This window comes from Wyeomyia smithii, chromosome 3, assembly GCF_029784165.1.
Source record: "Wyeomyia smithii strain HCP4-BCI-WySm-NY-G18 chromosome 3, ASM2978416v1, whole genome shotgun sequence".
In the NCBI taxonomy this organism is placed as follows: domain Eukaryota; kingdom Metazoa; phylum Arthropoda; class Insecta; order Diptera; family Culicidae; genus Wyeomyia; species Wyeomyia smithii.
Window position 1 is genome coordinate 277,017,965 of NC_073696.1, and position 14,640 is coordinate 277,032,604.

Genomic DNA, 14,640 nt, shown 5'->3' on the forward strand with positions numbered 1-14,640 from the left:
ATAATGCCGATATTGGCCAAATGTTAACAACACCATGGTAACATGTTAACGTTGATGCAAAACATGAAAAGTACGGAGTTTTTCGGGATGTTATTAGATATCGCCTGAGATATGTGGAAACACAAAACTGGCTTCGGATAAGAAAGGATGTACAGTCATACCTCGATATAAGGCAACCTAGATATAACGTAACTTTTTTCAATTTCCCAAAATTGAAGTACAACAATTATTTTTAAGGTGTATAATGTTCCGAGTAAATGTTTTAAGTATTTTTGGTTTTGAGTATTTATGGCCAAAACCGGTGATTTCACCCTATAATTGTTAAGCTGTAATCGAAGATAATGCCATACGGCATCACGAGCCAGGAATAGGTTGAAATCTCAGTGCGTCTTGAACTGTCAGATCTGATTATTATACTGTTGGCAGCTAGGAACTCGGATGCTCTCTCTAAATCAGTACCTAACTGGTGGTAAGTTTTTCTCAGCTTCTAGTAGACCGATCGGGCTGGAATTTTTTTTTTTTTCAGTATATAGAAAGATATTATCTATTATAATTCCGAAAATTGCCAAAATGGCGGCCATTTTAGTAAAAAAATTGTTTTTTTTTTCATGAAAGATCACTATTTAAAAAATCATAAAACATTGAAAAACTCAGATATCAAAAAACGGCTACGTAACAAGTTAGATAATCCATTTTTACATGTTAAAAAAAAATTCAGCGAAATCGGTTCAGTAGATGCTGAGAAAAATTTACCACCAGTTGAAAAAACATGGTTTCGAGAAAAACACTGCCAATAGCGTAATACTCACTATATTTGCACCCACGGTACACAAAATACATCTTCAAATATACCCTAATCCATAGCCGAAATGCCCGAACACCTTACCTTTCTCTAAACATCCGAAAAAAATATCACGAAAATTCATTATTTTTCAACTTTCCAGTGTAGGGTCCCCCCTTAACTTGACGTTTTTCAGGTCTTAGTGAAATAGTTTGACGAATGTAGGACGGTAAAAGGTTTTGCTTTATACTTTTTGATATTTCTAGCAATTAAAGATTGTTCCACTTGCTCTTTTGCCAAACAATGAAATAGTAATTTTGTTTATTGTTTAAATTGAGCTAGAAAATGAGTGAAAATCGCTTCTAAAGGCTAAAAAGGTAACAAATATCAGTAGTGTGAAATTACTGAAATTTTTTGACGTGGAACTACGTCTTTGTTTACTATACTGGGATGCATTCTGTAAAATTGGAAATGAAACTGGCAAATGTTACGTCAGATTTCAAACGATAATAACAGCATAACCACATGATGGATAACAATAACCAATATGTTGTTGGATAGATAAAATGTAGAACAATTTTGTAATATGCTAGTTATCACTCTAAATTCATTGCTAAGCGGTAAAATTCATAAAAAGTTTCAATGACAAATTCACGAGAATAATGAACCATTTACATGCGTGCATTCCAAGCACAGACGACGTAAATGGACACCATCCGTTCCCTGTGATATTCTCTGTATAAATATCGAAATAAAAATTGACAGAGTCTCCCCGTCCCAATAGGTCAATTTATTTTTGCTTGAGCTTAGACTAATATGATGTCTCGAAGGTAGAAGTTTTCCGAAAAGTTTGAAACAATCCCCATTCTTGAACAATTTCTAAACCTGCTTTTAGAACCAAAAAAAAAACTGATGTCTTGAAAGAAAACATGCCGAAAAAAGCAACGGTACCAGTGGAGCAAAGAACCGCAGGTCTCTCGTCGTCTATGAATGTAGCGGTAATCTTCTATTCGTACATTTCAGCGGTACACTTCTATTCGTACTGCAGCGGTAATATTCGTAGTGCCGTAGTGACGTTTTTTCGGTTGCTTGTGGACTGGTCTTTGACTGCCTATAGCTTCAAAGTTTGTGTTTTGTCAGTGTGTCTTTTAAAGATTACCTGAAAGTTATTTTCCATCAGTCTTTCTCAAGACTACCTACTTTTGAATTTAACATTTGTTTTAACTTTTTTTCGTATCACCTGAAATGGCTGGACGGAAAAAGAAACCTTGCATCGCTGCGGGGAGGAAAAGAGAGGCATCTCTTTCTGACACTTCGAGTGTCTGTAGTGATAATCCTTTTGATATTTTGCCTGAGCAAGAAGCTGGTGAAATGGAAGTTATTAATAATGAAACTATACAAAATATAAAATCTTTAAAAAAGGAGAAAGTTCCACCTATTGTGGTAACTATTTCTTCTGAATTTAATATATTCAAAAAGGAACTTTCAACGTTTGTTTCTGACGTTAAAGTTACCTATCAAATTGGCCGTAGAGGTGAATGCCGCTTATTAGCCGACTCAGTAAAGGGTCGTGATCGTTTTGTTCAGTATTTAACTGACAAGATGTACAAATTTTTTACATATGACACCAAGAACGCCAAGCCGTTCAAGGTTGTCTTGAAAGGTCTCACCAACGATCAAACCGTTGATGAGATCAAACTTACTTTAACAGAATTACTTGGCATAGCCCCTACCCAAGTAATTCTAATGAAACAAAAATCACGAGGCGAAAACAGTCAGAGAACTGGAATTTCCCTTGTTAATTATTTAATTCATTTTAACCGCAATGAGGTTAACAACTTAAAATTTTTTGAAAAAGCACATGCTTTGTATAATGTGCGTGTAAAGTGGGAAATTTATAGGAAGTATGGCGGAGGTGAAAAGCATATCACCCAATGCCGTACTTGCCAACGTTATGGCCATGGTTCCAAATTCTGTAACATGGACCAAAAATGTCTTAATTGTGGAGACTCTTCTCACAAAAAGGACACATGTCCTGTGAAAGAGAGTAAAAATTTTCGCTGTGCGAATTGTAACGGCAACCATATGTCAAATTTTTATCAATGCCCAGCCCGTTTAGCAATTGTTAAGGCAAGGCAAGGTAAACAAAATTCAATTTCTCAATTAAAACCAACTTCAAAACAAAATTCTCCAAGCGTACCAGTGACGCATAGTTTACCTACTCCTTTGCATACCCGTTTAACTTATGCACAGGTTACAGGTCGTTCGAACATTATACCGCCTAGTGTTGGTAGTTCGAAAATGACCGTTAATATGGGTAAGCAAAACACGCTAGAAAATAATTGTACACCTATCACTCCAGCTAATATTGCTGCCGAAAATATTTTTTCTAATGTCAACTGCCTGGGGCCTATTACGGCAGGTAAACTTTCTTTTTTGCAACAGGCAATGTTCGATCTTATGAACGCCATGTTGCAGGCAAAATCAATGTTTGAAGCCATTCAAATAGGCACAAATTTTACTATTAAAATTGTTTCTAATTTAAAATTTAGCAATGTTTTAAATAAAACAATTAAAATATTAAATTGGAATGCTCGCTCATTGAAGGCCAATGAGAATGAGCTTTTTAATTTTTTAACAGTAAATAATGTGCATATTGCAATTATTACTGAAACATTTTTGAAACCTAACATAAAATTTAAATATGATCCCAATTACGTGGTTCATAGATATGATAGGATTCAGGGTTCCGGCGGTGGAGTTGCAATTGTTATTCATCGCCGAATCAAACATCGTGCACTTCCCCATCTTGAGACGAAAGTTATTGAGACTTTGGGAATTGAAGTTCAAACTGAACTTGGGATTTTATTTATTGCCGCAGCATATTTACCATTTCAATGCACACGCGAGCTCAAAAATTATTTTAAAGGTGATCTACAAAAACTCACCAGAAATCGTTCGAAATTTTTCATAATCGGCGATTTTAACGCTAAACATCGTTCATGGAATAATTCTCAAAGTAATTCCAATGGCAAAATTTTATTCAATGATTGTTCTTCAGGATACTATTCTATTTTGTCTCCGAATAGTCCTACATGCTTTTCTTCTGTAAGAAACCCTTCAACAATTGATTTGGTGCTAACAGATCAAAGTCATGTATGTAGTGATTTGATCACAATGCTGACTTTGATTCTGACCATCTTCCAATAACTTTTTCTTTATCCCATGAATCAGTTTTAAACCCTATGAGCTCTGTTTTTAATTATAACAAGGCTAATTGGGAAAGTTACAAAACTCATATTGAGAGAAATTTCAATAATGGAAAATGTGCAATTGTAGATGCCAGGAATTATTCTGTTCCAAAGGCTCAAGTGAAATTTGATTCACCAATAATTGACGAAAATCTTCAACTTCTAATTCGTTTGAAGAATGTCCGCAGACGTCAATATCAACGTTCTCGTGACCCTGTTTTTGAAACTATTTATAAAGATTTACTATTTATAAAGAAAGAGATTAAGCATAGATTTACTCTTCTGAGAAATCAAAATTTTGAGACTAAAGTTGAAAAATTGAAACCATATTCAAAACCATTTTGGAAGCTGTCGAAGATTCTTAAGAAACCTTCAAAGCCTATTCCAGTTTTAAAAGATGGTGAACGTTTTCTTGTATCCAATGAACAAAAGGCTCAAAGACTTGCTCAGCAGTTTGAGAGTGTTCATAACTCAAATTTGAATTTTGTGAGTCCAATTGAAAATGAAGTCACACGTCAATTTGATTTAATTTCTTCCCAGAATTTTTTACCTGCAGAAATAATTGAAACTAACTTGAATGAGATTAAATCAATTATTAAAAATTTCAAAAATATGAAAGCACCTGGTGACGATGGAATTAATATACTAATCAAACATCTCCCTGAGAGTACAATGGAATTTTTAGTGAAAATTTTCAATTGCTGCTTCAAAATTGCATATTTTCCCAAATTATGGAAAAATGCAAAAATTACTCCTATTTTAAAACCGGATAAGAACCCAGCTGAAGTTTCCAGTTATCGATCAATCAGTTTGCTTTCTTCAATAAGTAAACTGTTTGAGAGAATTATTCTTAACAGAATGATGACACACATCAACGAAAATTCAATTATTGCAAATGAACAGTTTGGATTTCGCCATGGGCATTCCACAACTCATCAATTGCTCCGAGTTACTAATATGTTACGAGCTAACAAATCTGAAAGTTATTCCACTGGAGCTGCTTTTTTAGACATAGAGAAAGCATTCGTCAGTGTTTGGCATAAAGGTTTGATTGCGAAATTGCAAACTTTTAATTTTCCAATTTTCCTAATCAAAATTTTAAAAATTATCTTACTGATCGAACTCTGCAGGTTGTCTATCAGAATTCAAAATCTGATAGATTTCCTGTCAGAGCAGGTGTACCTCAAGGTTCAGTCTTGGGTCCAGTCCTGTACAACATATTCACTTCAGATCTTCCTGATTTGCCTCCAGGATGCACAAAGTCATTGTTCTGCGATGACACAAGCATTTTCGTAAAAGGAAAAAGTCTTCGTGTCATATGCAGTCGATTGCAGAAAAGTTTAGATATTTTTTCTTCCTACTTGCAAAAGTGGAAAATCTCTCCCAATGCTTCTAAAACTCAAATGATAATTTTTCCGCATAAGCCTAGGGCTTCCTTCCTCAAGCCAAACAATAATCACGTTGTCAAGATGAATGGGGTTATTTTAAGTTGGTCCGACAAGGTTAAGTACTTGGGACTAATTTATGATAAAAAACTTATTTTCAAAGAGCACATTGAGAGTATACAAGCCAAGTGCAACAAATATACGAGATGTTTATATCCTCTCATTAACAGGAATTCTAAACTTTGTTTAAAGAACAAACTTTTGATTTACAAACAAATTTTTAGACCAGCAATGCTTTATGCTGTACCGATCTGGTCAAGTTGCTGTTCAACAAGGAAGAAAACGCTCCAAAGGATTCAGAATAAAATTCTGAAAATGATTTTGAAGCGTCCTCCTTGGTTTGGTACACTCGAATTACATAGACTTACTAGTGTTGAACCATTAGAAGCTATGTCAAATAAAATTATTAACAATTTTCGACAAAAATCGTTGCAATCCTCAACTGCTACGATAAGCTCTCTTTATAGCCAATAAGTTAGCAATTTAGTTAGTTGTAAGTTTACTTCCCCTTTTCTGACAAGTAGGTTTAAATCCCTACGAATGATAAGTCCCAATTGCGAAAGCAAACAAATCCTAACAATTAAAATTACAAATTTCTAACAGTGTTGAGAAGTCACCATTTGTGATTGGACACACATACTCATTATTTACTAATATTTATCATAAATACTTTAGCTTAGTAGCTTCCCCCCTTAAATCCCCCCTTAAAAAAAAAAAAAAAAAAAAGGTTGAAATCTCTGGGAGTCTCAGGCATGATTAAACTCATAAAGCGTTCGTGTTCAGCTACTCTCAACTTCCGGACTAATAACCTCACTTTGGCTGCTTATATCTTTAGTTAACCACTAATAGTTGTGAATAAGTATAACTCACTTTATTACTGTTTGGAAAACGATAAATATATTTTAATTACTTATAGATAGTCTGTATAATTTAACTTAGTCAAATAGCGATATATGGACTACTCAACAATTATCTATCGATAGATACAGGGGGTAGACAAAATGATTGAGACAGGCAGAATTTTGTCAATTTTTAAATAGCCAGAACTTCACGAAAAACGAATCAATTCTGATGAAACCGGTTTCATTTTACTGGAAAACTATTCTAGTTTCCAAAAATTAGGGAATTTGACGGGACCAACGGACACCGGGAATAATCCGGATTTTAGGAGTGTATGTCAAAATGTGGATTCTTGCAACGCTTATAACTTTTTCTGACATCTCGTTTCTTTTAGGTTTATATGTTTACAATAAACTAGAATTCATTCCGAGTTCATTGGTACCCAAAGGTTGAAAATCTGTCGAAGAACCATCGAGATATGAATTAATTAAGTATGGGTGTTGTTTTTATCAGTTTTTCTCTTGTTACGTACCATTTTCCTTGGGCACCCTAGCATAACTCAATGAAATTTTGTGGCCTTATTGAACGAAGCAACTTTGCAAACATTTTTTTGAAAATTTATTGGGAAAGGTTTGAAGTATTTAGGTCTTTTTCTTATAACTCAACATCGGAATATATATAGTTTTGTAAGCTGTCAGTGGTCACGCACACGCCAAACGCAAGCTACTAAAATTGCCTTCTTTCCTAGCAAACTATGATCCTGAAGTACACCAAAGTTTGTTATTTTTTCGTGTGTGGAAACGCAAACACTACTATCGTGACGACAAGTGACCATTGATTGCATTTAGTCCTCTACACACCTCCTCTCACCTGGGAAGCGTGAGAAAATCAGAGTGAACTGAGTCTTAACTTTTTTAGGCCCACGTGTTATTATTCGCACATGGGTGAATATTCTGATCCAGTGGCATCGACAAAAACGGCCAAAAATATAATGTTTCGCTATAGACAGAGGAAGATGATTTTGGGATGTGAAAGGAACGCAGTGTCATAAATATTCAGCATGTCACAGAGATTTGAAATTCACCAAACAACTATTTGTTGATTATGAACGTCAATCTATAGTTACATATGCAACTAGTCCTGTAACATCATACAGCTTTATAGAAATTAGGTTATTAAGTGACGGCACAAGACAGTACTCGACTATGAAAAAGTCAAGTGCAACATGGGTTATTCAAAACAAGACCAAAATACTGTGTGCTTCAACGTAATCCTTCAACTATACTCCGACGTTTAAACTGTACGGATAAAGTGATAATTCACTTGCCGATATATGGAAATATCACCAGTCATAACGACATTAAATCATAAGATATTACGTCATTGCTTTATAAATACAGATACAGAATAAGATTACACTATTTGTCATTTTTTTTTAAATGGTGTCAAATTTGATCACCGATTTTTATTTTAGATGTTTGAACGCCATGTAGTTTTCGATTTTTTCTAAATCAAACATAGTTGCTGTCCTTCAAATTCGCTGAATATATTTAACAGTAGGCAAACCCTTTCATTAACCATGCATTTGTTTGTAATAGTTTTGAACTGTCACCATTTGTGGCAGAACACACAATACTAATTCTGAATAGATATTTTAGTACATAAATAAATCATTACAAACTCCCCCCCCCCCCTATAAAAAAAAAACCATGCATTTGTTCATTTGTGCTGAAAGAAGAACAAAGCAAATTCCGAAATCGGCTTAAAAAAACGCGTAAATTCCGAAGTTCGCGTTAAAAATATACTTCATTTGCTAAAAGTTTTTTAACCATTTCTGTTAGAAAATAAAATCGAAAAACAATAAACAGCAGTATTATTTCCACCTACGAATCGAATGATATTGATATCAAGGAAAAATATAAAACGATTAGGCCAAATCAGTGAATATTCAGTAATTGGATTAAGTAAACTCATCGGACACTCTAAATAAGCGGACACTCTAAATTATTCTAAACAATCTGCGTAAAATCTGAAATTCGCGTATAAAAACGCGTAAATGCCGAAATCCGCCTAAAAAATTTCTTAGTGTGTTTCCCGTTGGCACTCTCATACAGATTTAAGGCTTGCACCACGCATTTCAGGTTTAACACCAGGAACAAGGTCTCTATGATGGAACGCGGGGGACAGAGTTTTCATGCGCGAAATTGATCATGTGTGAGGTTACATCGGAGTATCTCAGAGTGTTTTTATCTTCCCAATAATGATTAGGAGACGTCAGTATCATGATATTCTAGGCTTTGCTATGACTATCAGAAAGTACGGAGACAAACTTTTGCACGTGTGAATGCTTTCTGGAGTTCGGTATTTTCACATGGACAACTATTTTGCAAACCGTTACTTTTTTCTCAATTACATTCGTTTTAATTTGTTTTGTAAGTTTTACTTGAAACCTAACATCATACAGTTGAAAAATTGGACTCTTATTTAAGTTATACAGTTTAAACGAAAATTTATAAATTATTAACAAATTTTCGAAAACGGGATAACAATGGAAAGAAAAGTTCTGTGCAGTGGCTCCGTATGAGAGGGAAGTTGTTGATTCGTTTTCAAATAAACAACCAATCCAAGCGTTTTCATGGTATACTGACAGAAGGATGTTTCTCACAGTTAAGGTTAAGAGTTGAGTTAAAATTAGCGTTGACCATCTACATCGAAATGGCGAATTGTCATAGTTGAATCTTGATTCCAAGCTAGATTTTTTGAAGAAGGTGATTCATTCTAGAATAAATTCCAGCATTTATAGTAAATTTATTAGTCCAACATGCATTTTAAAAGTGGCTAGCCACTACGGGCCAACTAGTATCTGAATAATGACGAAATAAAGAGAATGATTGTCAATGGATTACTTCTAGTAAATTATCTGAACTTTTATTTAAAAATATTGAAAAATTTAATTTCAGATCCTACACTGAAAAAACATAAATTTTGAAAAACAAAAAGGGGCCATCCACATACCATGTAGAAAGCTTTGGGGGGGGTCTGTGCAATGTCCACGGTCCATACAAAATTTTTAGAATTTATATGGGCAGTTGTCCACGCAGCGGGGGGGGGGGGGGGGGGTTACAATCGTTAAAAAACTGTTCATTGGTATGTGGATGGCCCCAAAGTTATTTTAAAAATATCGGTTATTTTAGATTTTTTTTTAAATGAAGATTTTTAGATAGACAATTTAGTTACCTAAAACTTTTCAGAACAAACCACAGTGCAAACTCTTAAAAAAAAAGTTTTTCCTACAAAAACTTTTTCGTGTACTATGTACCCAACAGCAGAAAAACTGCAAAAAACATACTTAAATTATTCATATCTCGATGGTTTTTCGACGGATTTTCAACCTTTGGGTACCAATGAACCTTGAATAATTTCTAGTTTATTGTCTACATATAAACCTAAAAGAAACAATATGTCAGAAAAAGTTACAAGCGTTACAAGAATGCACATTTTGACACACACTCCTAAATTCCGAAATATTCCCGGTGTCCGTTGGTTCCGTCGAATTCCCTGATAATTTTTAGAAACTAGAATAGTTTGACAATAAAATGAAACTGGTTTCATCAATAATGATTCATTTTTCGTGAAGTTCTGACTATTTAAAGATAGACAAAATTTTGCCTGTCTCAAACATTTTGTCTACCCCCCGTAGATAAACTGGTTGCACTGCCCGCGCAACTAAGTAAAACATAACAAAAGAATCTAACTGACCACATGGTTGTTTTTCCACAGTTGATTCTTCTCTATTGCTGTTGGTGAAACGACTGGAAAGAGAATTGTTTACCAAAACAGTATTGTTGTGATAACCTCACAAGTATGGCATTAGTGCGCGAATATTAATTAGTGTTTATTTTTCCAGATATTTAAACACATCTAACCTGGCAGAGTCTGTCCCGAATAACTCATCATATCGCGAAAACCAGTCCGCGAACGTCATGCCTTCCTCTGCGTCATATCGGAAGACTAATATTAGCACCGATCGAATCCGGAGGTCTTCGGACTCTCCGTAATCTGTAGGTAATCTAATATTCTGGATAGCATCTCGATTCTGGTGCATAAGCAGTTGATGTTGTTCCTGGGCCCCACGTTGGTTGGCGAGCAGCTGATTTGTCACCGTCCTGGAGTTGTCATGACTTCTGTGATAGGTCAAACCGCGTGGGAAACCGTGGTTTTTATTTTGCCATTTTTGCGACGTGTACGTAAACGAAAACACGAAATTCGAGACGCCACTGTTATATTTCAGGGCACTGAAATTAATTCTAAACGAACAAACTTTATACTACTAACCGCATAACTAACGAATTAAAATATTTCACGTTTATTAACAGCAGGTACCTATAAAACAATATGGTCGAATTAACTCATGAGGATTTTGTTGCTGATCGGGCATCTGTCGTAGTGACAGTCCTGCTGTCATAAGGGAGCCCAGCGGGCAAACAGGAAAAAGTTAACTGGGATCTAGTTTCCAGTTGCTTCCAACAAAAACTTAAAAACAAATTACTAGCGTTGCACTGAATAATAAGGCTGGGAAAAAGTTTTTTTGTGGAAACTACCAAATTTTTAGTTTACAGAATAATGGTTTTAACTTGAGCTTGTCTAGGTTGAACGCCGTACAACGCTCTTGTTTTGGCATCATAAGAAAACTTCGTCGGGAAGCCGGTTTTTTTTGGCAGCTGTAGAAAAAAAATTCCAAATTTTTAGTTGCCACCCGTTAGAACTCTTGATTGTCGAAGAATGGTCTTACCTTGATCTCGGGATAGCACTGGTTAGCCATTCTGAAAAACAAAATATCATGGGTAAAGTCAGTTTGCTTTCCAATGATTCATGCTATAAAGTAGATGTAAAGATATTTTTTGTAATGAAAACATCTTTCACAGTTAGGTCTTTAAAAAGTAGCATAACCGTCAAATTGTCCTCTGTATTTCTTATGCATTGATTGCTACAAAGTAAATCGTTTGTAACATTTTCTGGTTCATCCTCTGCTTTCGTCGGCTTCCAGATTCATCATCCGTTCCATACTCATCTTCTTCGAAGGATGAAGATTCTGACTCATCTTTACTATTAGTTTCGGTGTTCTGTGTAATTATCGTGCGTTTTCAGTGATTGTATGGGTCTTTGAGAACACTCATCTAGAGTTGTAAGTTGCATAGTCTGCGCTCCACCTCCATTTTCATGACGTTTCAGCTCCAAGTGTTTGTATCTCAAAAGATCTTCAAGTTATTTTTTGTTTTGTTCACGGATACTCCCCTTGATTACATTGGGATATGATTCCTGAAAGTTTTTATAAAGGCCACCTGTTGACCGTTTCATTGTTCGTTTGTTGCTCATGGAACATGAAATGTAAACACTTGGAGTCATAAATTTACGTACGATTGTTCTAAACACGCGTTTGCCGTTGAGGTTGTACAAAGAATGTAAGTAACGAACGAACTTTAGAGAAAACTCAGCATTTGCCAAAATACTTTCGAAAGCCTGAAAGTATTGTTTGTCTTCTTTTTGACCATATTTTCGTCGCAACAAATTTAGCCGTGAAATGTGTTACCTTACTGAGAAATCGTTCTTGAAGTTCAACTTCTCATTAATTTTACTGAGTTCTATTACAAGAATGGAAAATTTTCCGTCGAATTCATTTAATTGGGCTTGGATTTTCTGCAGCTCAGAGGCGATTATTTGATGATCACATTCTTAAATCACCGTTGGAGAAGCATTGCCCAGTTCTACGTTATTTTGCATGCCTAGGTCATGTTCGTCATGTTTACTAAGGTTGTAGTTGATGTATCGGCCACGTCAGCATCCTTGCTGTTATCAGTGATCACGAAATCATTAGCAAGTTGTGCATTTTGCTGTCCACCTGACCCCATCACAACAGGAACACTGATCTGCTGAGAAATCTACAAATGAATTTATAATAACTTATAATTTATGATGTTTTCCAGAATTGATGGTACTAACCTGTGAAACTGGCGTATTCTCTTGTGGAAAAGGTGTTGTTTGAAGGTTGCAGTGAATACATGGAAGCCTGTCGACCACCGTGAGCACCGATTTTAACGTACATTCTTGATGATAAAACAGTTCGTTTTTATGAGAAGATTATTTAAAAATGTGAAGGTACATTGTAACACTATTGAATATGCAATCGACTCCCTTTACTTAGCAGAATAACTGCGCCTGGGACCTTTCACAGTCTTTACCGTCAGCACCGAAGTCTGCCGTCACCAGAGCTTTGCTTTCCTTTTACCGAAGGGGACCACGTTAGGCCGATGCAAGGTCATCTCTCCTTACAGTTTCTTGCCTACGTTTACCTTTCCGGCTGGGCGCGAAGGTAAAACCCAGTGATGATATATGGGATGATGTTGCGAGAGAGAAAAAAAAAAACCCAAAAAGGAAATCCCATTCCTTCCTCCGACCGTTTACATCTGCGCTACTGGGCTAAGTTCAACGATTTTAAGAGTTTTTTTTTCTTCACTTATTCATTTGTTCTCGTCCTGAGCAAAGGGTGGCGGCGTTGTTTTCCACATCCAAAGTTCGTTGATCCGGGAGTGCGTTGACCGGTCGGCAGCATCCTTAGGATTGTGCGTTTGTGGTTCCCACAGGTTGTATTTGCTGGGGTTTGTTCTGAATTCGGAATCAAAACCATTGAATTGAAGCGCCTTTTTTCGAGTGGCTTACGGGTTCACGGTTATTTTTCCTCCTTGATCCGCTTCACTTTATCGCTGATGATCTGATATCCTCCCATTATTTTCAAACTTTTCATCCTCCGTTTTTTTTTTTTTGGCACAGCTGCCGAAAATAACACGCTAGGGTCCAAAAGTTTAGTGCCAAATAATGAAATAACCTACTTCTGTATCACCCCTTGCACACCCTTGCCTAATGCGTACCGCAATAACAATTTTAGTTTCTCGAGTTTTTTTGGAAAAAATGAACTTTTTATTATCGATTTTCGGCTGATGCAATCGAATGACGTCAGCAGAAAATCAGTTACTGCTGCTGCTGATGATGATGCTGATATTGGGCTTGCCTAGCGGAAGGGGTCTGTGCGTCTGTCTGTCTGCTGTCAAATTGTGCGCACGACGCGGCTTACTACGATTCGGTTCGGGTTGCGCGCTGTGTTTTGCAGCTTCCCCCTTTTATTCCGCTCGTGTTTTTTTTTTCTCTCGTCTGCGCTTGTAGCGCGCAACCAGGAAGGTTTGAACCCCTTATTTTAAAGTGCTGTCTGCTGCTGTTCGTCGGGCCCCTGGCGTACGGAAACCCCTTTTTTCGAGGTTTGGGTGAAACTTTAGGATTAACGCAATTCCGTTCCGTGTGCGGCGCCGATGCCTGCGGGGTAAATCCGTACTTTTTAACGGTTTTGTGCTGCCGCGTGGTGATGAATTTTGTGAGATTGGAAAGGACGGAATCCAGTTTGCTTTGTTAGAATGATATTGTAGTTTTTTTCACTCTTCTTCTTTCTTCTCCTAAACAAGGCTGGCGCGGCATTAAAAATTGGCGGATCACGCAGACAAATCTGTGAATTGAAATAAATTGTAACTGGTTGAGTGTATGATGGGATGTGTATTTTACAACGACTTCTCATATGTTTTTTTATTCTGTTCTTCCGTTCACTGGTAAAACCTGATGGTCGGAGATGTTTTGTTGAAAGCTTTGCAGCTGTCGTTAAATAATCGGGTGCAATATGCTTGGAAATGAGTTTTTTTTTCTAGTCACAACCAGTTTGAACGACTGATGAAGTGCTTTTGAATTGGCTTGATATTATAATTTACTGTCTGATGACAGACAGTCAGAGAGAATTACTTACTTCAATGCATTTTTGGTTACACTCTAAACATTTATAGTTTTCGTTGTAGAAAGATCAATGATGATTATCTCAAAGTGTTATGATTTTTCTATAAATGACGTAAGTGCCATTTTTCGATTATGGGTTTATGCAAAATTGTTCGTTACTCAAATGCCTATCACAGGCAAACAGACGTGCTAAGTCTAAACGCTGACAAACTACCCTGAAAAAAAGGGATGTTTTTCTAATAATAGATTGTGTAAAAAATTATTAAATTTAGGAGAAAGTCCTTATTGATGAGGTTTATCTTATCAGTACAAACAGAATCAAAGGCTCCTCTTATGTCTAGGAATACAGAAGCCATTTGTTTTTTTTTTTCGAGCATTTGGATTTCTGTTGAAAGTAATGCAAGACTATCATTTGTTCCTCTAGTTCTACGATAGCCAATGACCTAAACGATATAAAACCATCGTTTCAAATAATTTACGAATACAGGAAAGC

The 14,640-nt window shown here is 36.0% G+C and overlaps 1 long non-coding RNA gene across 2 annotated transcripts; it reads right to left on the minus strand.

Annotated features, from left to right (window-relative positions):
• Positions 1–9,445: 9,445 nt before the first annotated feature.
• On the minus strand, positions 9,446–13,847 carry LOC129732336 (uncharacterized). 2 transcript variants are annotated; one of them, XR_008729237.1, is made up of 4 exons: positions 13,205–13,847; positions 12,318–13,145; positions 11,110–12,256; positions 9,446–11,038 (listed from the first exon to the last, which is right to left on the minus strand). It is a non-coding gene; the product is annotated as an uncharacterized LOC129732336 (long non-coding RNA). The 2 variants fall into 2 exon arrangements; XR_008729236.1 differs by having other exon boundaries at positions 12,318–13,847.
• Positions 13,848–14,640: the final 793 nt, after the last annotated feature.